Source organism: Lissotriton helveticus, chromosome 1_1 (genome assembly GCF_964261635.1).
Source record: "Lissotriton helveticus chromosome 1_1, aLisHel1.1, whole genome shotgun sequence".
In the NCBI taxonomy this organism is placed as follows: domain Eukaryota; kingdom Metazoa; phylum Chordata; class Amphibia; order Caudata; family Salamandridae; genus Lissotriton; species Lissotriton helveticus.
In genome coordinates, this window is record NC_136057.1 from 1,185,528,150 (window position 1) to 1,185,554,697 (window position 26,548).

A 26,548-nucleotide genomic window follows, 5' to 3' on the forward strand; every position below is an offset into this window, starting at 1 on the left:
CATCTACTGGCCAGCTGGAACTCGAGGGTACACACACGGAGAAATGACTTCACCAGTAGAAGTACAATGGTACATACAGTCTTTAATACATCAGTTGAAGTGCCCACAACATTAGTCATTTTCCATTACAGATTCATATGTGATGGTACAGGCGTTTTTGAAATAGGACATTGTCGACATAAATGACGCAACTGACCTGGTGCTTATCGACTCATCTGTTTACAGACCATCCACGACCACGCTTGGCTGACTGCCGAGTAAGAACTCGAATGGCAAATCCCAAGCATTGGCAGCGAAAAACTGATTAAAAAAAGCAGTTCCTACCATTTACTTGATGAACTGCACACTCACCGGGCAGGTCCTCCACCCATTATTACTGCAATAACCTCACCAAAACTGTAAGAATATAATTGAGGTGATTTGTAATCCGGTGCTTTGTCAAAAGATGGAGAAGTTAGATTTGCTCAAGGAAGCTGCAACATCAAAACTTTGAAACGTTTCGAGCTGAGTCTTGGCTTTGAAATCTCTTCCCAATGTGAAGACGGGCCCACCAAGAAACAATTGGATGTTAAATCAATGCAAGTTCATCCCCTTGACTTGGGATCCTTACCATGGGGGTCCGCGGGGGGGGGGGGGGGCAAGGAGGGGCGCTTGCCCCCCTCCCCCCCCGGAGTGCCCCTCCTTGCCCCCCTGCCAGGGCCGGCTCTAGGGCAGTGTGACCGGTGCCGTCGCACCGGGTGCTGGCTTCTTGGGGGCGCCGTGTTTACAACTTAATTATGATTTTAAAAGCACCTGCTGGGCGTTCCTTTCCTCCTGCAATTACAGGGCCTCACAAAAATGTCAAGATAACTCCTGAGATTAATGTTCTTCCTGGCCAGAGATCAGATTTTTGTGTAGTTGAGGTTTTTTGATGTATGTGAAGGTAGTAGAGAGGGTTAAAATGCCTGCTGCAAAGAACGTGTACCAAGTAGATTAAAGAGTGCATTTAATGTAAATGGATCAGCAGGTTACTGCTTTTAAAAGAGCCATCCTTTTCTTACTTGCAATTTATAACTTAAAGTCCTAATATAGAATAGTGAGGTATTAACTTTCATTATTGAAGTGCATACACCCTGCTAAGTATAGAACATTGATTAATGTTGCAACAAGGGTTAATTTGTATAGAAATTGATTCTTCTTATTAAAGAAAACTCCCAACTATGCTGTTTCTTTTTCGAGTCTGAGTTTGTGCTTCTCCACACCAAGCACTCCTAAACTATACTGCCTACCAGTATGGATGACATGTTACTCCTACACTTTATGGGGCATATCATCGCTGGCCGTGTGTAGCGTGCAAAAAATTAACGCCGCATATCGCCGGATTCTATTGCCTGGTGAGCGCGCTATCAGCAAGGCGCATCACCCAGGCGATAGAAATCCAGGCAAAAGCGGCGGAAAGAGTCGAAATCGCCAGAATTTCAGCGATAGAAAACCGTGTTAGGGAAAACCTAATGTATAATGGGAGACATGGACTCAGCATAACAATCCATATCCCATTATAGATATGGCTTAATAAGGAAAATAGCAGGCGTTACAAACTGTCGAAAAACCCAGTTAGCCCTGATTATAATATCGCTATGTGTGTTAGCGATACACTTGGAAATAGAGAGAATGATACCCAATGTTGTTTCATGGGGCATGCCTCCCTTGCATACATTAGCGATGCAAGGCGATGCGATGTTGAAACCAGCGCTAATCCCATTGAACACGCGTTAGCGTGCTCTTGTAAATAAAGCAATATTTTTATCGACGCAAACGCGGCGATAAAAATATCGTTAGGCCTTGATATTATGCCCCTTTGTCCTTTGGCTTATGTAACATTTCTTATACACTGATTTACACAAGTATGATTGATTGTCTGTGTAATGTGTGTGGATTACAAAGTGCTCTGACATACTTTAATGGTATGAGTAGCGCTATATAACGAATTCAGTGCATCTGAGAGAGAGTGGTTATGGAGATTTGGTCACTGTTAAAGGGTGCTAGTGAGAGAATCCGTGGTGGAGGTGGTCATTGGGGGCGCCAACTAACATTGTAGCACGGGGTGCCACCAGCGCTAAAACCGGCCCTGCCCCCTGCGGAGGCCCATGCCACTATGCATTACACATGGTGCTCCAGCCACGGTTCCTCTCCAGCTTGCACTCTCTGTTCTATTCTGAAGCTCCTCTGCATTTCAGGGCTCAGTAGGACAAGACGCGGGCTTCATTTTCCTGCACCGTCCATTTGGCACTCTCTTCTAGGTGAACTCCTCTGCATCACATCGCACGCCACATCTAGACAACACCTGGAGACTCTGCTCTTTTCTAGATCCTTCTGAGTACCCTCTGCCCCCCACCTCCATCTTATAATTTAGTCAGAAGCGCCAGGAGACCTCGGACTTTATAGAGCGCTCTGACACAATAACAAGAGTGAGGCAAAGTCTTTTCAAATAATTATTGGATTATAGTGATGGAGTGCCTAGAACAGTTGCTGTTAAGTAAATTACTAAACAGAAAGAATAGTCACATTTGAATAAAAGAGTAGCGTCTGCCTCTTGCTCTGGTGTTGTTTTTGTCCTCGGGCTGCTCCCCGCCCCATCTCACCTCTCTGAGAGCCAGTGCCCCCTTTGACCCTCTACCTGCCGTCCACCCCTTCCCGCCTCTTTTCCCTGTTCATACCTTGGTGCTTTCACACTTAACGTCACCTCCAGCTCGCATTTTCAGAGAGGGCCCGGTGCCAGGGAGTAATTTTAAGGTTCACGGTGGGTTAGGGATTGGGGTGCCAGGGGGATAATTTTAGGGTGCAGGGTGGGTATGGGTTTTGGGGTACCAGGGGGGTAATTGTAGGGTTCAGGGCGGGTACGGGTTTTGGGTTGCAAGGGTGGAAATTTTAGGGTTCAGGGCGGATATGGGTTTTAGGATGCCAGGGGGACAATTTTAGGGGTATGGGTGGGTATGGGTTTTGGGGTGCCAGGGGGATAATTTTAGGGTGCAGGGTGGGTATGGGTTTTGGGGTACCAGGGGGGTAATTTTAGGCTTCAGGGTGGGTATTGGTTTTGGGATGCAAGGGTGGAAACTTTAGGGTTCAGGGTGGGTATGGGTTTTGGGGTGCTAGGGGGTAATTTTAGGGACCGGGGCAGGTATGGATTTTGGGGTGCCACAAAAGAAAGAGATGGCTGTGGCACAACAACCCTATGGTGTATGAGATCATATGCGGCCTGCTTCCTGCCCCCCATGGCTCCTCCTGCGCCCCAGTGTTTCTTGTGCCCCACCTGGCACACATCATGTCGGAGGATGGTGATGACGTTATCATTTTGCCCCCCCCTGGAAAAATTTCTGCGGACGCGGTAAACTTACGTGTTTGCATCATTTAAGCATTCGTCAAAAATAAGCGCCTCCAGATAAGGCTGATCTTGAAGATGCAGGAAGGAAAGGTATACGAATGAGCAGCACTTATTAATATGCAGGAAATTCTTAGGCGGTTCTTTGTTAGTGATTTACAAGGTAAGTAGAAGTTTTCTATCCTCCTCGCTCTACCAATCCAAACATTCACCTGAAAGGACGGTGTGGAAAGGCCTGCTAGGTGAAGTGATTTTACACCAATGAATACTAAGTGTGGCATCAGTCATAATACACAAATGAAAGCTCTGTGAAGTTATTCAAAAAATCACAAGCTGCTAAAATGAGCATGCAGTCACAGAGTGTTGCTACATAACTGAAGTCAAATCAGCCATCCAAATGGATAAGGTTTCATTTGAGGTAACTTCCTCAGAGCCTCTACTACCAAAATCCTCAAGAGTTGAACTGTAATCTAACATTACATAATGTACCATGGTCTACCTATAGCACTGGTACTTGGTCCCAAACTGGAATGGCATAGTGAGCAAACAAACGATGGATTTAGGCCCAGATCTCTGTACTGGGGTGAATGTATGACATTGTTCTGCATTCTGTCCATCAATTGTTCTTTTTTCATTTGTCACCCCGAGTGGGACGGGTATGCCCAGACGTGGGTCCTGTGCTCTCCATGCCACTGAAGTCAAGCTATCCTGGCTGATGAGGGCTGAAAGCCCGAAACCGGTCCTAGGATGCTTGTTTCCAGTCCAGGGAGGACCTGGCCTGGTAGTTCGGGCTGAACTGTTCCCATTGGACGCAGGGTCAAGACTGATTTGCATATGGCTGGGTCCAAACTGGAATGGCACGGTGAGCAAAAAAACGATGGATTTAGTCCCAGTACTCTGTCCTGGGGTGAATTTATGACATTGTTCTTTTTATTATTTAATTTGCAGACATATGTGTCTGCGTTGCAGGTTTGCCTACAGAGGCGGACGAGATTGGGGTATCCTTGGACAGACCATGCCCATCAAAAACAAGAGTGGTGTTGTGTTCGATGTTAGAGTTCCGTTTCATTGAGTACCATAAAAGAAAGTGGGAGTGAAGCAGGGGATTGTGACTTGCCACCAAATCTGGGTGAAGATAAAGAATGTTAGGGTTGTTTCTAGAATATATTGCAGTTGGGGTGCAGATTATTTAAGCCTTGCCTTATCTTTGTCAGAATCTTACAGAGTGAGCAGATAGGGTTGGTAAAGAAGAGGGTGTACTGGGGAGGAAAGGATGGAAGACAGGGTAGAGTTCAGGTGGGTTGAGGTGGGAAGGTGTGTAGGTGAAGGGAAGATGTGAGCAGATAGGAGTAGGAGGAAGAAGGTGTATGAGGTGGGTGACGAAGATTAAGAGTAGGGATCTATGCACGGTGAGGAGATGTAGACGAAAGTGTGTCGTGAGTGGGGAAATGATAAAGGGTGAACAGGTGGGGAGGTGAGAGAGTAAAGGGGGGGTTGCACAGTGGAGGGTCGAATAAAAAGAGGGATTTTGATATACTGGGAGTGCAATTACAATAGAGAAGCAACGGGATGATTGATAACAGTAGGTAGGCAGTAAAACAGCGAATTGGAGAGGATTGTAGTTGGAGGGGTGCGGGTAGATGGCACAAGTGAAATGGCTTCCAAAGTGGATGAGGGGACGGTATAGCACCGTTGTAGGTCCTGTGAAGGTTGGTGTTACATGTGCAAATATTGAGAGCTCTGTTGATATCTTGTACCCGTGTACAAATTAGTGTAATCCCACAGGGGTCAGTGGGAGGTGAGCAAGGGTAGAAAGAAAGTGTGGTAAGTATGAGATGCTATGTATATTATATGGAGTCATGGGTGTTGAAGTGTGATGTAAATGTGTTTGTAGACGTTACTTAAACAGTTGTGATCAAGTCGATAGCATGAGGGAATATTTGTGTACATTGCAAAAAGGCGTTTGGTAAGGTACATAGAGTATTCAATCAATGTGAAAAGTGAGAAACAGTAAGTATATATTGGAAAACAGGTGAACAATGTCTGAGTAATTATTAGGGTCTGCTGGGGAGCTCTACACAGGATGTTAGGAAGGGGGTTTATAGAGTAGTTTAGAAACCTTTTCTGAAAGTCAAATGCTCCTTTGCTGTACAGATAATAGGGAGTTCTGTAGGTCCACATGTAAGAATGAGAAGATCCGCCTCCTATTAATTTTTTTCTAGAAAGTATCTTGAAATTTAAGAGGGAGTTGATAGACTACAGAGTGGGAGTTGGCTCATATTTAGGAAGTTTGGCTGGGAGGAATTCTGGGTCCATGTTTTGGAAACAGTGTGTGAGAACTTACAGCTTTGTTGACTACCAGACTGTGTAGCATGCATAATCCTAGACATATGTGTTCACTGGTGCTGATGTGTATGCTGAGAAGACCTTTGATAGAATTAACTGGGATTTCTTGCTTCATTCTCTCAGATGGCATGGTTTTGGTCCTTATTTCATATCCATGATTTCTTCATTGTATGCTTCCCCTAGAGCGTCCGTACTGATTATTAGACAAACCTCTGCATAATTTACAGAGTTTGTCAAGGTTGCCCTTTATCGCCACTATCACTTCATTTGGCGCTGGAGCCTTTTCTTTCTTGTATTCACCATAATTTATCAATTTTGTGTTTCTCCTATGGGGATTAAGTACTTTTCTTTATTTCAAATCCTGATAGTACTATGTCTGCTCTTCTAACTGAAATATATCTTTCTCAGCAGTCCCTGGATATGAAATAAATCCCTCAATCTTCCTTTAGACCCTCTGTGTTTCTTTGCACCTATTCTAAGATCAAATACATAGGTATATGGTTCACCAATGCGCAAACGGTGCGTATTAATCTCAAAGAAAGCTAGAATAAAATAGAATCTTTAATGAAGATTTCCCCAATGTTATTATTTTTTGTCGTCCATGATACCAGTCCATATTCCTAATCTGTTTTCCCCAAAAAATTGATTTTAGACCAAAATCTTTTTATCTGGCATGTTTTAATACAATAAAACAAGATCAAATATGTCTTTGATTCTTTTCAGTTCCAGTGTTAAAACATGATCAAGTAGCTAAAAATAAATAAGTAAATATAAAATAAGAAATATAAAAACCAGCCTGAAGCGTGATTTACAATCAGTTAGAGGGTTACCTGTTCATATTGGTTTCTCAGTTGTAATGCACTCTTAATAAAATTCAGAACTGCTGGACACATGTCTGTCAAGGAAATTTTTTGTAAAAACTCCATGGCAGAAGGAAATTGTTTAAAACCAGCCTGGTGCAAAATAAAGGTGCTAAAAAGACAGTTCTGGGGCTTGAGTATAGTGAGAAAAATAGAGTAAATTGGCCAGTGCTTTGCTTTAAAACAAGGCTACAGTGGCATGGTGGTAATGCGTGTTTCCATTTGCCTTCAATGGGGAAGGCACTTTAAAATATATGAGATGTAGACTAAAAGATGTTAGACAAAACGATGGGTTGGATTCTCAAACCAAGATATGGTTCGGTGTAATTGACCATGACATACACCTCCACAGTCTTCAATCTCAGCACATTGCGTAGCCTTTCATTCATACAGAGCTCTGTGTGGCGAGATTTCACAATATCTTTTGTATCCCCCTGAATCAGTGAGAGATGTGTAAACATTTCAGGGAGTCCTATTTTAACAAAACGTGCTTTTACAAACACCAACCACGTTATCGTATTCACAATTTGTAAGGATAGGCAATCTGCAATGCACATTCTCACCAGTTATGTTTCAGGATTCAGCTAACATTTGCTCCATTATAAAAGTGGGGCCATTTTTATCTGGCCCTCTACAAAGCATAAGCCCAAATCTTCATGACAAATAAAGTTTGTGGGGTTTATAGGAGCTGCCAGTAGCCTGATGTAAAACCATTCTCAATGCGCTGCAGTGAGTCCAACTTTTGGTACCCCAAACACCAGCCATATAAATTGACTCTCTTCTTTCTCAAACACATGAAGTCAAGAATATCATTATCTAAACTCAAAAGATCTAAGTCAACTGGTGGAGTAAACTTTCCTGATTTCCGTCGATGCCATCATGGCTTTTGGTTACAAGTGGCTCTTTGGCTCCAAATTGAATTATCTATCCCCTTTTCCCCCCGCTGTGGCTGGTGGTGGTGAAGTCGATGATTGTCCTCTTTACTCTAAAGGAAGTTCTCTCCTTATCCTCCCCTTCTAATTTGACATTCTCTCCACTCTTCAAACATACTTGTTGTTTACTAAAACCATGTTTGTAATCTATTATCACTTCACGGGATGAGTTCTTACAGTCTCCTCTGTGGTATAAGTTAATCAAATATAAAAAACAATTCCTCTCCTGGAGGTCCAGGAGAAGTAGGAGTATAGTCTGTGTTGCCGATCTATTTAAGCACAATGAACCACTTTCATTCTCTCAATTTCAGAAATCCTTTAAATGTCCCAACTCCTTTCTTATCCCACTGTACCCTTTTAATGAATATATTACTAGATGTGTTTCTCTCTTTGGAAGGCAAAACCCCCTCAACCTCTTCAGACAAAACCATGGTAGACATTCCAACTTCTTACAAAAAGGAATCCCAGATTTATAAATGTCTTTCCCCTGTAGGCTCTTTGAGAGAAGAATCCAAGGTAGAACTACTACGGGCGCAGATTAGGATTTTTTCAGTATCCTCTAACATTTGGGAGAAATTCTATAAAACTTCCATCCCAGCTAATACAAAACAAATGTTATTCTTTATCTATAATGGGTATATATTACCCCTTCTAGTCTGGCTACATTTTCCCAAGGAAACACCGGCAAATGCTGGTCCTGTGAATCTCCCACTAGTCATTTAATGCATATGCTGTTTTGGTGCCCTCCCACTCTTTCCTTTTGGCACAGGGTTTGGCATCAAATTAATAACAAGTTTCATTCTCCCTATATCTTTAAAATTCTATCTTTTTTCTTTTTCTTGGTAGCCTGATTGATGTTGATGATGCTCCTATTTTATTCAAAAACAAAGTGTTCGATTTATTACTTTCTGATGCCTTTCAACAGATTAAGTTGAATTGGAAAAGTTCCTCTGCCCTTTCATACAAAACTTGGTGACATTGTATTTATTCTCTTCATAGATTGGATAAAGCTTATATGTCCTCTACCGGTTATAAGGATAACAACGAATTATTTTGGTTACTTGCTACCACCTTCTTAAATACCATTAGTAACAACAAATGAAATAACAGATGGTATTGTTTCATAGAATTTAAAACCACTCTAAACATGCTGTTTACTCCTTTCCATTGTTCCCCTTGGTCATTTAGTTGGTTATTGAAATTGCTTTGAATATATCTATTTTTATTTCTGGATGTTCAGTTGACTAGTATAGTTCAGTAGTTTATTATCTATGTATATACTTCTGTGGCACTGAATCCTTGCCCCCCGCTTCTCTCTCCCACTCCTCCCACTTTACTTTCCCATACTTAATATGTAAAATGTTTTTTGAAATGGGCTTTTATATATTTATTCAATATCAGTTGGTAGTATCTCTATTACTGTATATCTTGTTTTTCGCGGTAATTTTCAAGTTTTTATTGTCATATAATATTCTCTACCATTAAGATGAATCGTAATATTTCTGTTGGACACGGCCTCGTGGCGTGGTCCGACCCCTTCCGCATGGAGGGCCCAGGACGACATCGGCCCTCCATTTACCTACTATCGACCCCCCTGACACGCACATTCACGAACCATCGGCGAGAGCAGCCTCCCCGGCCACCTACAACCCCTCCCGGGTACCCCGGCGGATCCTGCTCGCCAACGCTGCCAGCCTGGCAACCTGACCAGGCCACCCTTTCCGGCCGGCTCCATCTCGGGGCCATCACGACCCGAACACGTGGCCGCAGCCATCCCGGGCCCCGGCCCCAGCAAAGCCCCGACATTGAGGCACCAAGATCCTCCTAGGTGGTAAAGTGGCCACTCGACAAGATCCCGGAGGAGGAGAGTTTCGATGGGCCTCCAGCCGCCCCCGGACGCCTGGTATCAATCGCCCTCCAGCCTCCCTGGGCGCTGGCTCCACCCCCCTGCTGGGTGTCTGGACACCTTCATCCCGGCCCCTCTGACCCCCAGGCGCGAGGGTCCGGACATCAAAGCCCTCCAGTCCTATATCTGGGCCAGCCCTGGATTAGGACGGCAGTTGTATCTGGAGTCGAAGCCCTGCTGACCTCGTAGCGGCTGATCCTGATCCGAACTCTTGCACCTGGAACCTTCGAGGCCCTGCTGACGCTGTCGCGGCCTGACCAAACTGAACCACCTTCGAGGCCCTGCTGACGCTGTCGCGGCCTGACCAAGCTGAACTACCTTCGAGGCCCTGCTGACGCTGTCGCGGCCTGACCAAGCGGAACTACCTTCGAGGCCCTGCTGACGCTGTCGCGGCCTGACCAAGCTGAACTATCTTCGAGGCCCTGCTGACGCTGTCGCGGCCTGACCAAGCTGAACCACCTTCGAGGCCCTGCTGACGCTGTCGCGGCCTGACCCCTTGAACTATCCACGCACCAGTGGGTGCCAAGACTGTCCCGCTACCCCCTTTCCCCGAGACCACGACTTTACGGATCCCTCGATCCTTGCCCGCTATCCTGCCAAGACCTTGCTTTGATTACTTATATAAAGATTCTTGTGAATATCCTTCCTGTGTGACGTCTATCTGTAAGTAGTGTGATTGCTCTGCTGTTACGATTGTAGGAGAGAAGCCTCGCCAAGGAGGCCTCCCTACGGCGCTCGGCCTGTTCCAAAAAGAGAGGTGGGTCTCGGGGCGAACAGTCAGACACCTTCTGTCTCCCCTGGGGTCGCCTTTCCAACATTGGTGGCAAGCGACGGGATCCGAGCCCGCGCAAATCGTACAGCGAGTAACACGTCACTACTGACAGAGACCCACAGCCACGATGACTACTAAGGAAGCCGGAACCACTGCAGAATTCCAGAAAGACCTGTTAGAGGAGTATACCCATAAAGAACTTAAACAATTTTGCAAAGACTTGGGTATCGCTACCACCGGACTAAGCACAAAGGACGATTTCAAAGAAGCACTGCAAACCTGGGTGGAGACCAGAGAGACCCCACCCCAAACGAACGATGACATTGTCCGAGAAGTACCCGTGAGTACCGTCATAGCCCCCATAGAGGAAAGAACCGCCAACAGGGACCCGGGCCTCTCCCACGAAGACGCCCGGGAGCGAGAGAGGAGTCGGCTCCATGAACTAGAGCTCGCCCGACTCCGGCTGGACGGAGAACTCCAATTAGCAGAAAAGAAAATGGCCCTGAACAACTGCGATTAGAGGGAGATCTGGAAGAAAGGCGGCGGCAAAGAGAATTGGAAGAAAAAAAACTCGCATACGAACACGAGCGTGGCCTCAAAGAACTAGAGATCAAAGCCAAACTCGAAGAGGCTGGCGCCGCGGTAGCCCGGAACCCTCCACCTCCTGCCGACCCAAAGGTCCACATCCCGAAGGATATCGTCAAGGAGTACTACAAGAATGACGATATCCAGCAATGGTTCAAGGCGTACGAAGTTGCCATGACCGCGCACCGCATTCCGCGAAAAGACTGGGGTGCCGGCTTATGGGGGAGATTCGTCAGCGAAGGAAGAGACACCCTGGTGGAGCTGGCCGACGACGTAATGTCCTCCTATGACCACATGAAGGAGGCCCTGCTCGTCCGGTATGGCCTCACCCCCGAGATGTACCGGCAGAGATTCAGAGACTGCAAGAAAATCCCCGGTACCACGTGGGTCGAGTACGTGAACTTTTATAGCAGGGCCCTGGAAGGATGGATAAAGGGCAGCAAAGTGTCCACCTACGAGCAGCTGTTCGACCTCATCGTTTGGGAGCACCTCTCCAACAACTGCTTTGTCGAGCTCAGACAGCATCTGCTCGACAGCAAGCTAACCGAGCCCCGGAAACTCGCCGTCGAGGCGGATCGATGGGTGAGCACCCGGGTCCCCCGAACACCGATAGGAGAAACAGGACAGGGCGGCCGGGGGCACCCCCGCCAGCGTGGAGGCGGAGGAGGACAGAACCAGAGCCGAAGCTTCCCGCCGGCCCCGGGCCGGGGCCCCCCTCAGGGGTCCCCCCCGAATAACCCTTCGCCGTCCCTGATCAGAGGAGGGACCCCCCCAGCACGGCCGGGGCCCCACCCGAACATTACTTGCCACAGATGCCAGCGGACCGGTCACTATGCCAATGACCCCATCTGCCCCATGAACCAGCGCCCCGGCACCACTGGGCCTCCGACCCGCCAGTTCGCTGCTGCAGCCCTGGGAGAGGAGGGAGAAGAAGACGTAGAGGTCTACGAGGAAGGTCAAACCGAGTATGAACCGGCCGCCATGGCCCTAGCCTGCCTGGGCAATAGAGACCTGGTCCCCCAGGCCCCGCTACCGAGCAACACTCGAAAATACCATCAGTGGGTACACATCAATGGACGACGGACCGAAGCCCTCCGAGACACGGGAGCCAGTGTGACGGCCGTCCGCTGCCACTTGGTGACCCCCGAACAGATCATCCCGAACGTACGATGCCCCGTGAGGGCCGCCGACAACTCTGAAACTCTATGCCAGATGGCCCGAATTCCCTTCGAATGGGGGGGAGTGTCGGGCACCCTCAAGGTGACCGTCCGGGACGACGCCCCCGTGGACTGCCTCCTTGGGAACGACCTCGAGAGCTCTCCCTGGGCCCAAGTCGAGCGGCGAGAGCACCTAGGAATGATGGGACTACCCGAGTGGGTCTGTGCGACGACCCGATCTATGGCGGCCCGAGCCCCGGCAACGACCGAGGCCACCCCGACCGAAGAGCCGGAGTGGCCCGAGCCACCACCCCCTGCCATCCATGAAGAATGTGACTCCGAGACCAGGCCATCGGAGCCCGGAAACCACCATGAGCTCAGCGACATCCCCGAACTCGCCCAATGGCGCCAAGAGGGTGGTCCCACCCGAGAACAGTTTCGGCAGGAACAGAAGACCTGCCCTTCCCTCGAGGGGACCCGCCAACAAGCCGCTGCCCAAGCTACCGGGGACACCTCAGGGTCCCACTGGGTCTACTGGGACCACGACCTCCTATACAGTGAACAGAAAATTGCCGAGCTGGGGGCCAGCCGAGTGCTAGTGGTTCCCCTGCGATTCAGAGACTTCCTTTTGAACCTGGCGCACGATGTGCCCCTCGCCGGGCACCTGGGGCAGGACAAAACTTACAGCCGCCTGGTGACCCATTTTTACTGGCCCAAAATGCGCAACGATGTACATAACCACTGCCGCACCTGCCCGACATGCCAAGCCAGCGGAAAGAGCGGGGGGAAGGTGAAGGCCCCGCTCCAACCTTTTCCAGTAGTGACCACCCCCTTCGAGCGAGTGGGAATAGACATTGTGGGGCCCCTGGACCCTCAAACCTCGCAAGGGCATCGCTTCATACTTGTCCTGGTGGACCACGCCACCCGCTATCCTGAGGCCATCCCCCTCAGAACCATCACCGCTCCCGTGGTGGGGCGAGCCCTGACGGGGATCTTCTCCCGAGTAGGATTCCCCCGAGAGGTCGTGAGCGATCGGGGCACCAACTTTATATCGAAGTATATGCGGTCCCTGTGGCAACAGTGTGGGGTCACATATAAGTTCACCACCCCGTATCATCCCCAAGGGAATGGACTTGTGGAGCGGTTCAACCGGACTCTCAAGGGGATGATCCAGGGCCTAGAAGAGCCACTACGACGCAAATGGGATGTCCTGCTGCCCTGCCTCCTGTTTGCCTATCGGGAGGTACCCCAGAAATCCCTGGGGTTCAGCCCCTTTGAACTCTTGTACGGACACCCTGTCCGAGGTCCGCTCAGCCTGGTCAAAGAAGGCTGGGAAACTACAGTCCAAGACGCACCACCGGATGTCTACCGGTACCTCCTGACCCTCCGAAACCAGACTCGGAAGTTCCGGGCCCTTGCGGAGGCCAACCTGGAGGCCAGTCAGGAGGACATGAAACGCTGGTATGACCAGAACTCCTCCTCCATCGAGTTCGAGCCGGGCCAGCGGGTCTGGGTCATGTCCCCGGTCGTACCATGTGCCCTCAAGGACAAATGGTCGGGGCCCTTCAAGGTGATCGAGCGCAAGAGCCCCGTCACTTACCTCGTGGACATGGAGTCTCCTCGGAACCCCCTCCGGGTTCTGCACGCCAACCGGCTCAAACCTCATTTCGCCCGCACAGAACTGAGCCTGCTGCTAGCTACCGACGATGGGACCGAAGACGACTCCGAGCCCTTGCCCGACCTCCTAAAGTGCACTGAGAAGGACGGCTCCGTCGAAGGGATCTCTCTCTCTCCCGACCTGACCCCCGCACAGCGCCGAGACTGCCAAGAACTGTTGGGACAATTCACAGATCTGTTCTCCCTCACCCCCGGGGTTACCCAATGGTGTGTCCACGATGTCGACACCGGGGACAATCAGCCAGTACGACACCGGGCCTACCGGGTCCCCGACCGAGTTCGGGCCTGCATCCAGACGGAAGTTACCAAGATGCTGGCCCTGGGGGTGGTCGAACCCTCCGACAGTCCCTGGGCCAGCCCAGTTGTCCTGGTCCCCAAGGCCGCCGCACCTGGCACCCCGCCAGAACTCCGGTTTTGCGTCGACTACCGGGGACTGAATGCTGTTACAAGAACCGACGCCCATCCCATCCCCCGGGCCGATGAACTGATCGACCGCCTGGGGGTCGCCAAGTACCTCAGTACCTTTGACCTCACCGCCGGGTATTGGCAGATCGGCCTCACCCCTGGCGCCCAGGAGCGATCAGCCTTCTCCACACCCGACGGCCACTTCCAGTTCAAAGTGATGCCCTTCGGCATGAAAAACGCCCGGCCACCTTCCAGAGACTAGTAAACAAAGTACTGGCGGGGCTAGAAGACTTCAGTGCCGCCTACCTAGACGACATTGCGGTCTACAGCCTCCACTGGGCCGAGCACCTGAACCACCTCTGGGAAGTCCTGACAGCCCTCCGCCGGGCCGGGCTAACTGTGAAGGACAGCAAATGCCAGATAGGCCAAGGGTCCGTGACCTATCTGGGACACCAAGTGGGGAGCGGCCAAGTGGCTCCCCTCCAACCCAAGATCGACGCCATCGTAGCCTGGGAGCCCCCGGTCAACCAGACCGCCGTCCGAGCCTTCCTGGGGCTCACTGGGTACTATCGGCGTTTTATCAAGAACTATGGGAGCATTGTGGGGCCCCTCACGGAACTGACCTCGAAGAACCGGCCCCAGAAAGTGCAGTGGACACCCGCGTGTCAGGTGGCCTTCGAGACCTTGAAAGCAGCCATGTGTACCGCCCCTGTGCGCCAGGCCCCCGACTACAGCCGAGAGTTTGTGGTCCAGACCGACGCCTCGGAACACGGCATCGGGGCGGTCCTGTCGCAAATTGACTCCGAGGGAACTGACCATCGTGTGGCCTTCATCAGCCGGCGGCTGCTGGCCCGAGAACAGCGATGGAGCACCATCGAGAGAGAGGCCTTCGCTGTCGTGTGGGCCCTCAAGAAACTCAGGCCCTACCTCTTCGGCACCCACTTCCGGGTGCAGACTGACCACCGGCCCTTAAGGTGGCTGATGCAGATGCGTGGCGAAAATCCGAAACTGTTGCGATGGTCCATCTCCCTCCAAGGCATGGATTTCACTGTGGAGCATCGCCCTGGCAGCGACCACGCCAACGCTGATGGCCTGTCCCGGTTTTTCCGCCTCGACGAGGAGAGCCCCCAGGAAGATGGGTGACTCTCCCCGCCTTCAGCTGGAGGGGACGTGTGTTGGACACGGCCTTGTGGCGTGGTCTGACCCCTTCCGCATGGAGGGCCCAGGACGACATCGGCCCTCCATTTACCTACTATCGACCCCCCTGACACGCACATTCACGAACCATCGGCGAGAGCAGCCTCCCCGGCCACCTACAACCCCTCCCGGGTATCCCGGCGGATCCTGCTCGCCAACGCTGCCAGCCTGGCAACCTGACCAGGCCACCCTTTCCGGCCGGCTCCATCTCGGGGCCATCACGACCCGAACACGTGGCCGCAGCCATCCCGGGCCCCGGCCCCAGCAAAGCCCCGACATTGAGGCACCAAGATCCTCCTAGGTGGTAAAGTGGCCACTCGACAAGATCCCGGAGGAGGAGAGTTTCGATGGGCCTCCAGCCGCCCCCGGACGCCTGGTATCAATCGCCCTCCAGCCTCCCTGGGCGCTGGCTCCACCCCCCTGCTGGGTGTCTGGACACCTTCATCCCGGCCCCTCTGACCCCCAGGCGCGAGGGTCCGGACATCAAAGCCCTCCAGTCCTATATCTGGGCCAGCCCTGGATTAGGACGGCAGTTGTATCTGGAGTCGAAGCCCTGCTGACCTCGTAGCGGCTGATCCTGATCCGAACTCTTATACCTGGAACCTTCGAGGCCCTGCTGACGCTGTCGCGGCCTGACCAAACTGTACCACCTTCGAGGCCCTGCTGACGCTGTCGCGGCCTGACCAAGCTGAACTACCTTCGAGGCCCTGCTGACGCTGTCGCGGCCTGACCAAGCGGAACTACCTTCGAGGCCCTGCTGACGCTGTCGCGGCCTGACCAAGCGGAACTACCTTCGAGGCCCTGCTGACGCTGTCGCGGCCTGACCAAGCTGAACTATCTTCGAGGCCCTGCTGACGCTGTCGCGGCCTGACCAAGCTGAACCACCTTCGAGGCCCTGCTGACGCTGTCGCGGCCTGACCCCTTGAACTATCCACGCACCAGTAGGTGCCAAGACTGTCCCGCTACCCCCTTTCCCCGAGACCACGACTTTACGGATCCCTCGATCCTTGCCCGCTTGCCTGCCAAGACCTTGCTTTGATTACTTATATAAAGATTCTTGTGAATATCCTTCCTGTGTGACGTCTATCTGTAAGTAGTGTGATTGCTCTGCTGTTACGATTGTAGGAGAGAAGCCTCGCCAAGGAGGCCTCCCTACGGCGCTCGGCCTGTTCCAAAAAGAGAGGTGGGTCTCGGGGCGAACAGTCAGACACCTTCTGTCTCCCCTGGGGTCGCCTTTCCAACAATTTCTCTGAATAATATTCTGACATACAATCATATGAGATGGCCTTCAAAGTTATCAAGATCTGGTGATTTTGATGTGATGGCGGATGTCCTGAACTTCTGTGGAAAAATATGTGGCTAATGGTAATTAAAAATCTGCACAATGATCATCCCGGTTGGAGCCACAGGTTTCGGCATGGGAACTGGGGTTTGGTGTACCCGCCAGAGAAAAGTGGGACAAGAGAATTTCCAAAATCCGATGTTCATAAAACAGCTCAGCACATTGCTCCTCTACTCTCTTGGGGACACCAACAAAAAGTATATTATTACACCTTTAGCAGCCCTCAGCATCTTAAATTTTAGCCGCAAGGTGTATGGAAAGGCATGGCAGTTTGGTAACAGCTACCTTCAGGGCTTTCACTTTAGCTTACATTGCAGTAGACCTGCTCTCAACCTTCCACACTCAGACTGAAATCTTATGCAGGTCATCCCAGAAGAGTTTGAAGTCAACAGCAGTAATGTAAACTTTTTGTTCAAGAGCCTTTCCTTAAGGGCCCTAACTGTTTGCAGTATACCTTAAATGGAGAGTCCCAGCTTAAAAGCATTTGCCCACTGTATCTGCAGAATACTCTCCCTGACCTGATATGAGTCACCATCATCTTTCAAGAAGGTGTACTTTTCAAGTTTACTCTGCTATTGCAATCTGGCGGTGTGGTCTTTCCCTATTGCTCCGCACTTCAGTGTTCATTGGTGTGGGCTCCCTCTCACCCTGTGATTATTGATCTACAGCACTAAATATTTTGCAGGTATTGTAGGGCCACTAGGAGTTTCCCCCAGTCGATTTGCCAAGTGTGTCTCAATCACAGTCTTTAACCAGGCAATATTTTGCCTTATTTTCCTACCAGGCCAGGCAACTGCCCAGAGCCCCTATTCCGCATTTACTTTTCTAAATTTGTACTGCAGTACTGCACCTGGATCAAAGCGCCATCTTTGCCATCTCTTGGAGACAAGCTGCCAAGTCTGAAAAGGACAGGCTTTACCCTGAAACCCCACCGCCTGCTGGTAAGTCCCCACCTCAACACTAGTGTGAGCCAGATGGGAACGGTATTGTCACCTATGGGACCCGCAAGGCTGGTCAACCCTCTCCCAGCTCAACTTCACTTATGGGCAATATACACCCCCTCCACCACAAAGGGCTCCTGCCAGAAGCATTTACAGAGCTCACTCTATAATATTGTCAGTCTTCCCTTCTTAAAGCCTGACAATCCATGGGCAGAGGCCTTTAATGCTTCGGCCACAATATCCCCCACCTACCTTCACCAGGCAGCCCGAGGTAGCCAGCTCCCTCTACCTCTAGTTTCAGGCTCACGATGCCTCTCATTATTCTTGCTATCTTTTTCCTACTTTGGGGCTCTTCTGAGGCCACTGTGACCTTCGTCTGCACTAGAGAGGTCTTGTCTCCATTAGTTGTCCTTTAACACTTGAGATCACCACCATGGATGGGTCACATCACAATACCTGGGCTTATAGCCACTGCCACTACTGTCGGTCATGGAGTGCTGCTCTTAGAGCTTGAGTTTACTTTGCCACCGACAGGGCCATTTCAGTGCTCTGTGGCAGCCGTCTTCTCTGCTTTGCTTCAGGCAGTCAAGTAACATACTCTTTCACCACCATGGTTTTTCTTGCTACCAATGACTCCATCTTCAGCCTACGGTGAGTCCTATCTCGTTGTTTCTCCTTCGACCTTTTAAGCTACTGTACCATGCTAGTCACCTTACCTCATGGAGTTCTGTGCCCAGAACGCTGGCTTCCTCCAGCGCAGGTTGGCGAGATTTACCTTTCTGCCCCTTCTCGTGTCTAGTATCGTCATTCAGACCTCCGGATGCTTTCAGATTTTTCATCTTCGGTCAGGAGCTCACCTATTGTCTGACTATCTTTGTCACTTCTCCTAAATATGTGCATTTTCAAACCATTTCCGACTTCTAGATAGTGTAAAAAGTAACTTTAAAGAATTACACACAAGTTTATTTTTAATCCAGGCAAAAGCATCACTATAAATGAGCCTAAGGAGCATAGTCTGGCTATACCTCCAGATGAGACAGAGAAAAGTATGACTTGCATTGTCTTTGGAGGATGCTCACTTTCTCGCATCCAATTATTCCCTAACAATGTAGATTGCAGTACTGGAGATGAATCAATATCCTCTGTTGTTACCTCTGGTGCCACGGCTTGTGATTCCTTATGATTCCCAGAAGTTGCTAACCTCCAGCATTGCAGCACAGCCAGAAAATCCCATAATAGTGGGGCTATGTGGGTGTGGCTAGGACGGACAAGAGTATGGCAGAACAATTCCCTTGTTCTGCTGCCATAGCCTGCCAATCTACAAAATGTCCTTGCACGCGGGAACCATCTGCTTGAAGCAAATTGCCAGGAACCCTGTGAACACTGCACTGAGCCTGTAGCTGTACTTTTTACTTTGAGGGGAACTTGGGGAGAGTGGCTGGCCCTGGTAGCCATTTTTCCCAAGCGGCCCTGTAGGGCTGCGGTCGAGTCCGGGAATGCCCGGCTCCGATCTGGGCAGACTTTTGCAAGAGAGAGCCATGTTGAGGTGGGGTTGTAGACCCTGATATGTCAGGGAGAGTGGTCTCACTCATTCCTGGCTCTAAGTGGTCCCTTGGAGGATCAATTCTATCAGATCCTCGGCCTCAAGCCGTGGCTCCATGTTGCTGATTTGCGCATTCTGTTTGTTGGATTCACGGGAATGCCCCACCTCAGCGGAGTTGCAGGCCCTGAAGCACCTAGACAATTTGGTGAGTTCACAGTGGAGGGGAACAAACATTGTGGCTTCCATTACTCCCTCGCACTGAGGTATGGAGGTGGAGAGGCTTGGGGCTGGAGTTTATGCCCTTCATTTATCAGGGGGGCACAACTGAATGAGGAGACTCTACTGAATATCCTGAGGCCAATTCATCTGGTGTGCTATTAGCTTGGCTCATAACACAGGAACATGATAGGTAAAGGTAAAGGTAAGTATACTTGTAAAGCGCATTGTTACTCCATCTCGGAGTGTCCTGGCGCTGTATACCGCTGGGGAACCCGTCCTGGCTTTCCCTGTGAGATGGTCCCTCCTGGGCACCTCCAAGGTGAAGCCAGGCATCCCCGGAGCTGATGGGGCCGTAGTGGAGATTAAGCAAGCTATTGCCCAGAGTTGCAGAGTGGGACCCATGGTTAGCGTAGGCACCTCGGCGAGAATTATCAAGTCCGCGGGCATTGACCCAAGACCCTGCCGCGTCGGGAATTGAACCCTGGTCCCGGGCCGATCTCTGCTTCAGGGTCTGCCGCTTCTAACCAGTGAGCCACACTTCTCCTGATACTTCCCTATTCCATACATTCGTAATGGCGCGAATAAGATAGTCAGTACCCAAATAGAAATCCAGAATGCCTTTACCCAGTAGTATACCACCTTATACACTTCCACCCATATTTGATTACCTACTGATATAAAATAAATGTTAATAGCTATACAAATTCCATAATTCACGCGTGAACATCAGGAACTAAAAGAAGAACCTATTACTAACCTAGAAATTAGGAAGGTAATACACTCACTTGCCTCAGGAAAACCCCTGGTCATGATGGATTAACAATAAAAGTTTTATAAGAAAAACCCTGATCTGCTGATTCCATAATTAGAAAGTTTATATTGGACAGCAAATACTGATCTGAGTCCCCCTCCCCTCCACCATTGCTTGGGGATACCCTCCTAACGTCTATTCCATAGTGTGGCAATGATGCTGTGGCATGCAGCACCAATGGAGAGGGTGAAGACGGGGAAGCTTATATCAGAACCATTGATTATTATGAGGCACATTATTACGAGACACCAGGCTGCACATGATGGTGAGGACTTGGACATCCTATAGGGTCACCATAATCACTCAGTGTCCTCATACGCTGATGCTATGTTGACGTAGCTTAGGGACACAACTGAGGTGCCTGCCAGTCTTGCGTCAATCCTCAATTCCTTTGCTAATGTATCAGGTCTCATGGTAAACTGCCACAAATAAGGCCAGTTTCCCCCTCCCTAGCACACCAGAGGTGCATTTGACCATTGGCGGTGACACAGTACAAAGGCAGGGAAATACATTTCCCCATTTGAAAATAAACACATCTACCATCAGGAGCAAGCATTTCTAGATGGCAACGTCACCAAGCAGCCAGATAGCCTTCAGATATGACATTGCCGCTGTCAGTGACGGACTGTGTTGCTCTTTTCAAAATGGTTGTGCTACCACGGTTACTGTGCTATTTTAGCAATCTCCTGGCGAAATTGTTTTGACAGTTGTACACCATGCTGGGTCAGCTAATCTGACAATATGGATGTCATAGAGAGACCCGAGCAAAATGAATCTTCCCAGGAGACAAGCGGGGAGGGATAATGGGTGCCCCACATTTTGAGTATTATTGCCCAGCGAATTAGTTACAATTGGTGTGTCGTTGGTGGTCTGTACATTATTTACAGGACATGGCCACAATGGAACCAGCCTACTGATTGGCACAGATGTCATGACTTTTAGCCGCAATAATAAAGGTGTCTCCCTCTAACTGACAATTCTTGCATACGGGACACCTGTGTTTTCAAAGGGCTTTGTGTATCACTGCTAAAGATGTTCCATTTGCACCGGCTGTCCCATTGCTGGGCCTATAGAACATACACTCCCAGATACATCTCAAACTAAGGATCTGGAAAGCTGCTGGCATCGACACACTAGCGACTAGCCGATCTCTTTTGGGGGGGGGGCACCTTTTGTCCTTTGATGACCTTTTGGATCAATTCAATATGCACATGGGTCAATTCTTGGCTTACACAACACTGTTTCACTCACCTTGTGCTTACAGAAACATAGTGTCAGTGGAACCACAAACACAAACGGTCATACAATATCTTCATAATATAGTAAACAGGCGTAGAGTGGTTAGCTAGTTAGCCAGAGCCAAAGGAGAACACACACACACACACACACACACACACACACACAAGCCTCTAAAAACCCTGCGGAACAAGTGGGAGATGGAGATGGTTAAGGGGTTTCCATGATGGAATGGGACAGAATACGATGTTGCTTACACAACGATACAGGACACACCGCTCTAAACATATAGGAGCCATGCTTGCTGGGCGTTTTACGTCTGTCCAAGGAACATAACCTGACAGTAATCTTCTGTGATCTGGCATCAATACTTGGGAAAAGCGCTGAAATGCGCAGCTGGAAGGCTTGTGACCTGTGGCAACTAGCAGCTACCTCAGAGTGGGGGCAGTGGAGCGGGGATAAAATAAATAAATAAACTTACCTGTGAACGCTGCCTCTCCTCCGTCCTCTGTCTTGGCACTGGCAGCAGGAACGGAAGCACCCAGGATCCCAGATTCTCCCAGCCAATCATGACGCTGCATGACAGCAACGTCCTGATTGGTCTGAGCAGACTGTTTGGCCGCTCAGGAAGTGCCTGGGAGCCTGGACATGTTTTCCACCCAGCTGTGCAACACAGCCAGGTGGATAACATGCTAAATGCGCATGACGGTTTGGCCGGCCCATGCTCACTTAGAGAGTGTAAACCACTTCTCCTTGCTCTGACATCAGTGAGCCCAGCCCAGCCCCGCCCAACCCTAACATGGCTTTGAATCAACATAGGAAAATAAAATGATAATCGCGTCTTGTTATTATCATTTTATTTAATTTTTTTTGCATTGCTGATATATCAGTGGGGATGCCTTCGCCTTAGCGAAAAAGCCGCCACTGCTAGTGGCCCCACGGGCATTCATGAATGGCACTGGGAGGTACTATAGTCGGGAGAGGTGGAGAGCAAAGCTGTTAGAAGGGAAGAAATCCGTGGTCTTCTCATAACGCCTACCACCGCAGGGTTGGGATGTACTACTGGCCGAACTCCAATCCATTACTAAAGTCGACACGCTCCCAGCGTAGATGAGGCTATGTTCACACCAAATGTGGCACATCATGGCTCCCCTGGTACTGTGAGACACATAGCACACTAAAGCTTGCGACAGGTATTGAAACACCAGTGACTGGCAAGATTCGCCTTCATTCTACGCTAAAATGTTTCACTTTCTGAATGCTGGCTTAAGTGGGTTTTATTTTCTGTATTGATTCATAATGTTCAGAAACGTGCTCGGTCCAAAACTGACAGATGATTACAATAACCGGCCAAGTTATTGTTAATGTTTTATATGCAAGAGTAAGATCATCTGAACTGAACAATAAGCATTGTCTATTTTTGACTGATATTCTTATTTTTGAGTTTTTTTGTTTGTTTGAGTTTTTTTTGCAGAAATTGCAAATTTTCTTGGCTTACAATGTGCAGTAATGATGGATATGCAACAGCTCATATAATGGAGTACATTGTATGTTGTATGTTTTGCAAAAAGCAATACAAATATTTAAAATAACTAATAGGCTACGTTTCGATACGTCTTTCTGAACATTTTACACTCGTACAAGGTTTAAGTAATAAAGAGTCAGCTGAAGTTGAAGGAGAAGGAGTTAACACCACTGCTTCCATATGCAGAGGTCATGTCATGACTTTCCAAAGGAACTCAATTTAGGAATAGCATGTTCAACTAATTTATGTGGAGATTTGGTCTCTTTGTAAAAGTTAGGGCATGAATTAACCTCCATTTAGTCTGGCTCACGTTCAAGGGCGCTCGGATGGAGCAACGGAAATTAGACCCTGGGGCCGGGCAGGCTGGTTTATTTGGGAAAGTATTTATCCTGACAGGATAAAGGATTTCTTTAAATATCTCCAAGTATGCGAATTTTTGTACAGGAAGGCTGGTGGTGTAGCCACGCTAGATATGTTATGAGGTGAGGATGACTGTACGATTAGCCAGCTCTATGCTAGTTTGACCTCTGACATCCCGGATGATTTGGAGAAACATATTATTAAATGGCAGCAGAGACAACTCTGGGGATCTCAGTTTTTACGAGTTCCTGGCATTAAACCACACTGTACTCTGCTCCTCGGGTCTGCAGACCCAGCAATTCATATGTAGCAAGTGGGGGGGGGGGCATGGAAGGTATACGCTGCCCACTGTGTCATGTATTGGAAGCAGATCTGATCCATATGTTTTAACATGCCCTCAATTGGATGTATTCAGATCTGAGGTCGAGAAATGTTTTGGGAAAATCTTCAGCATCAATATTGCCTGACCGCTCAAACCATGCTCCTGGGGATACGGGAGGCAGGCATTAATGGAGGTGGGGACTCTTTCATTTGTGTGGCCATGGCAGTTTGTCATTTGTGCATCATCTCAGGCTGGCTGGATCCACAGTCTCCCTCATCTCAGCAATGGCAAGGGCGGTTTTTGGCTATATTTAACCCAGAAACTGCATTGTATGATCTCAAAGGTAGGCAGAAAGGGACTAAAATCTGGGGGCCTCAGATTGGGTTGATGGTCGACGGCTGGCCTTGGATTCATCAGTAGGATGACCTGCAGTGGAGACTAAATGTATGCACGATCTTTGCACTGTATGGGTTTTGCACATGCACAAGTTCAGCACTTTGTGATACGATGAATTAGTTATTGGTTTTATTATATGAGCGGGCTCCTGGAACTCTATGCAACTTAAATATCTCTCTTTAGGCTCACATTGATGCTTTTACATGTTTTTTATGCAGGCTCAAATTTTCAAGTTATGCATTAGATATGTGAACTCTTATTGCCCCCATATTTTATTTTAATATGATGTTGATTTTATTAATAAGCTTTATGTAATCTTGCTTTTGTTTATAGACCCTTCTGGTTGGTGTCATATTTTTGATGAATTATGAGTATGATTTAATTCCTGATAGCTGTGTACTCTCTCTCCCTGCATTTGTTTACTGCAATGATGAAGTAAACATTTAAAAGCTTTAATAAAAATTCTTAAATTATAAAAATATAAAAAAAAATAAAAAAGGAACTTAATTTAGGAATATAAATGTTCAGCTAATTTATGTGGACATTTGGTTCCTTTGTAAAATTAAGGGGATGAATTAACTGTAGCAAATTAATCTCCCATTTAGTCTGGCTCAAGTTCCAACTTACATCCATAGATTTATTTAGTCCTGATGAACAAGTTACTTACCGTCGGTATCCCTCTTTCGGGTAGACCTTTTATCTAGCTGTAGATTCCTCATCTTTTGAATATTTCTCAGGCGTCAGACTGGATCTCTTGCAGGTCTGCACGGATGCTGTTCTGCTCAGGAAATTACATGCTCGCTCTATAAAGGCTCCACTCCTGTGTGCTGACGTCAGTTGCTTTCTATACTGTTAGTGTCCCCAGACGCAGAACACCAAAAGCAAATTGGTAGACAGTATGCAGATTCCTAGACTTGAGATCTTATTAAAGGGTAGAGCCCAAACACAGAATGGGGAGGATGGGAGGTTTGATGAGGAATCTGAAGCTAGATAGAGTTTCTACTAGAATTAGAGTTACCTAAGGTGAGTAACTTGTTCTTTTAATGGAGACTTCTAGCCACAGAATAACAACCAAAGCAGTATCTATTTGGAGGTGGGTCTGTGAATGGTCTCAAACCAGATAGTCCTGCAGGACTGAGTTGGGAAAATATCCCTCTCAGCAAACCTGGCTGCCAGATAATAGTGCTTCATGAGTGTAAGGAGTGAAACCTATGTAGCTGCCTGGCAGATGTCTAGGACAGGGACTCCACCTGCAAATGCAGTCATACCAACTTTGGCTCTGGAGGAATGGGCCTGCAGTCCTTCTGGAGGCTGCTTTTCCGCCAGTGCATAGCAGATCTTAATGCAAAGCATGATCCAGCATGAGACTCGAAACTTCTGCACATACCTGCCTTTTTTCACTCCTGTGAACCCAACTAAGAGCTGATAATCCGACTGGTGGCATTGGTGTCATCATTGTAGACCTGAGCGTTCTCTTGCAATCCAGATGATAGAGCCTCTCTTCCTCCTTGGAAGGGTGAGGTTGAGCATATAACACCGGCAGGTGGACGTTTTAGTCAATGTGGAATGTCGTCACAACTTTTGGGAGAAACGAAGTCCTAGTACGCAGAACCATTTATGTCGGGGAAGATGGTGGTGTGAGGTGGATGAACACATGGAGTCTTAAGCTCACTCACATGTCGAAATGAAGTAATGGCAATGAGGAACACTGTTTTGATGGTGAGAAGCAATAAAGGACAGCTGTGGAGCAGCTCGAATGGAGCACACATCAGGTAAGTAAGGACGAGCTGGAGGTCCAATTGGGATATCACAAAAGGAGAAGGGGGAAATATATCTTGCAGCCCTTTCCAAAAACTCATCACAACAGATGACTGAAATAACAAGGGCTAATAAGGCAACCGCAAGAAGGCTTAGAGGGCCAATAGAGAACCTTTAACTGTGCTCAAACCAAGTCCTTGCCAGACGAGAGACAGAACAAATAATAAGACATTGGACAGCTTTGAGTTTAGGGTGTCAATCTGGCGAATGCCGTACCAAACTACAAATTTTTCCCCACAACAGACAAATAAAGTTTTGGTCAAGGGTCGCCTGGCTGCCAAGATAACATCAACCACCTCCAGAGGAAGGTCGAATGTGTTCAGCTGTCACCGCTCAATCTCCACGGGTGAAGGTGGAAGTTTCGGAGGCCGAATCCGAATCATGTCCAGAATAGCTCAGATAAAGGGGAGCATCTGAGAAGGATCAGGTGTGAGTTTGGCATGTTTATAGTGAGCCTCAAAGTTGGCAGGAGGTTCATCATAGTCTGGAGGTGGTAGGCAACTACCTGGGGCGAGCCCGCTTTTAAAATACATTCATGGATGGTAGAGGAAGATTGGCACCCCTGACCTTTGAAGGTGTGCTGCCACCACCACCACTTTCATAAACACTCGAGGGGCACTAGTGAGTTCAAAGGGGAGCACAGCAAACTGGAAATGAGCCTCTCCCAGCATGAGTCACAAGTAGCATCAATTTGCCGGCAGGAAGGGAATATAGAAATTTGTATTCTGTATTCTACAGGTCCAGTGCCACCATTCAGTCTCCAGGGTCTAGGGCGTACATCTTTAGTTTCTCCTTCCAGAGGAAGATATTTGAGCAGGCTCATTTATATAAAGCCAGAAC

At 48.7% G+C, this 26,548-nt stretch overlaps 1 protein-coding gene across 1 annotated transcript in view; it reads right to left on the bottom strand.

Moving 5' to 3' along the window:
- The window catches only part of FBXL13 (F-box and leucine rich repeat protein 13), a 1,354,404-nt gene that overhangs the window by 1,153,490 nt on the left and 174,366 nt on the right, over positions 1-26,548 (bottom strand). The window lies entirely within an intron of this gene.